We start from the raw sequence: 2811 nt of genomic DNA on the forward strand, positions 1-2811 counted from the left end.
GTGGGAGGTCATTCCAGAGAGAGGGACCAGCAACGGAAAAGGCTCGATCCCCTCTGAGCCTCCGTTTAGTTCTTGGTACTTCTAATAACGTCTAGTCCACAGACCTGAGGCACCGGGCACCCGGGCAGGTGTGTAGGGGCGGATGAGCTCAGAGAGGTAAGGTGGCGCGAGGTCATTTCAAGATTTGAAAACAAATACAGTAATAGGATCTTGGAAAGAACTCTAAAATATATAGGGAGCCAGTGAAGGGATGCCAGAGTATAAGTTATGTGCTCCCTCTTACGAGTACCAGTCAAGAGGCGAGCAGCAGCATTCTGGATCAGCTGGAGACGCTTAATGGAGGATTGGCTGACTCCAAAGTAAAGGGCATTGCAGTAATCGAGCCGAGATGTGACGAAGGCGTGAATTATTGTCTCAAGGTGCTCATGAGAAAGGAGAGGTTTTACTTTAGCCAGCTATGGCACCAATTTGCTGGTCAAGTTTAAAATCACTGTCCAGTTTAAGACCCAAGTTTGAGACTGTTGATAGATATATAGTATGTGTAGATACATGCAGATAGATAGATAGATAGATAGACAGATAGATAGATAGATAGATAGATAGATAGATAGATAGATAGATAGATAGATAGATAGATAGATAGACAGATAGACAGATAGAATTTTTTTCAAGATAGATAGATAGATAGCATTTCAGTGGTGATCATGTTCCTTTGAGAATACTTGGTTAAATCTTTCTGCACAGGCCTTTGACAAATTAGCTATTTTTACTTGGACGACCTGTCAGGAGGAGAGTGTTTTCATGTGCCACATAAAGAGCTGCAGTCAGAAGTTTATGGAGAGCTGCAGAACAAAAACCAAGAACAGAGTTGTAGCCTTATTTAGAAGGGGGAAAAAAAAGCTTTGCTGGGATATCAGACATTATTGTGTGACACCTCAGTCAGATCCAGCACTTGTTTATACATAATTCCTTTGTACTTTCAGCTGCTCATTGTGCGGCTGATCATATTCTTTTCCATTGTGCTGAGAAGCTGACCTGTTGTGCCGAGATGTGCCTATTTACTATATTCATAGACTCCGCGCACAACACATGCTACAGGCACACATTCATTACTAAGTAGCCTGTGGCGACTGTCATGTGCAGACAATAGAGGAAGACAGAAAACTGCAGCACAAGGAATCTTGCACACTTTACAGCCACATGATGCAGAGAGCGTCTTTTATTTTTAATCACATTCACATAATCTTGTGAGAGTTGAATTCGGGATCCTAGATAAGCCTCCTTATGCGCTCACATATTGCCGCAAATGAGCATGTCTGAGAAAGGTAACATCTTGCACACTCGCTTGCATTTTAATTTCTATCGCATCTGTGACCAGTCCGTCGTGTCCCTCACCGGGGGGAGGGCACACCGCCCCCATGCATCAGACCCCAAAGCCCAGGGGGCAGTGGAGGTGGCGGTGGTGGGGGACACATTTGATTGATGATGGTGTGAATTAAAAAGAAAGAGATGGAGGGAATCCTTTTATCAGGCCAGAAACACGAGAGGATTAAAATGTAGTTGTACAAGCCCTCTGTATAATGCAGCAGCCTGACAGCATATCACCAAGCAGCAGAAGCCAAGAAGAGAGCTGCGTGTTGTTATTGCAACACACACATACACACGTGCACCATGCACACATACACACAGCCCTCAGCCCATAAACAAGGCTAATACAAGAGATCCACGTTATAATAACCCTTCCGGTCTCATCCTTCACATCTTATGAGTTTGGCACACACGGAATAATCCCAAATACACCCGTGTGCAGACCTGTCTCTCTACTACATTAAAGGCTTCCTCTCATAGTCTCCTTCGAGTAAAAGCCCTAAATGGTTGGTCAGAAAACAACTTCCTGGAGTACCCCCCCCCCACCACCACATCGCAACATGCGGCATGTCGCCGACCAGCGGCGGACGGTGTGCTCGAGGGGGCCGCTCTGCTCTGCGGATGCTTTGGGCCACTGCCTAATACGTTGCCCCCTCTTTGGAACCATCTCTGTGCACTCACGGTGCAGGTGAGAGTTCAGCTGTTGGTTTGGGAAACATGCGGACATGCCTCTGTAGCAGCGCAGGTGACAAAAGCAATTAGAGGGAAATATGCAATTACTGCAATGCTGGCTCTTTCACACAGCCCGACAGAGCAATTTGTCAAGGATAGCCCAGCGGTATCTCATGAGCCTGAAGGTAACATTGTCCCTGCCTCTTCCTCTAGAGTTGTGGCCCATGGTGCTGCTTGTCCTTCCGGTCCCACGGGAGGCCTGGAAAGACAGCCGCAAGGAAGATGTGTGGCTCGCAAAAAGACAAGCTACTTTGTATTCAGTGTAGTTGTTTCCATGGCCCCTGTCCTACACTTGATTAAGAACGTACAGTTACATGTACAGGATGTGTTAATAAATATGCATATGAATGAAGCATGAAGGAAGCTTGTTGAAGTTTCACATGAATAGTCGTCAACTTCTTTTTAAACGTGCAACACATCAAAAGTCACTTGTCATTAAATGGTGAGGGCGCTGTTTTGGTCGACAGGCGCCCGTGTGCGCAGCGGAAAAGCAGTTGCATCTGTATTTATTTTTGTGCCGGGCCAAGTCTACTTTACCATGTTTGGGACTGCGTTACGTCTCGCCTGGTGTTCCGGCTGACGGTGGCGGCCTGACTCCGGTGCACATGACCATTTGGTTACAGTAAGTAAAATGGGCACATCTTCATTTTCGTCGAGTTAAGTGAAGAAAATGAGGAGTGGCTTTATATATATATATATATATATTTATAT

The sequence above is a fragment of the Hippocampus comes genome, unplaced genomic scaffold (genome assembly GCF_001891065.2).
Source record: "Hippocampus comes isolate QL1 unplaced genomic scaffold, H_comes_QL1_v1.1 scaffold124, whole genome shotgun sequence".
Classification (NCBI taxonomy): domain Eukaryota; kingdom Metazoa; phylum Chordata; class Actinopteri; order Syngnathiformes; family Syngnathidae; genus Hippocampus; species Hippocampus comes.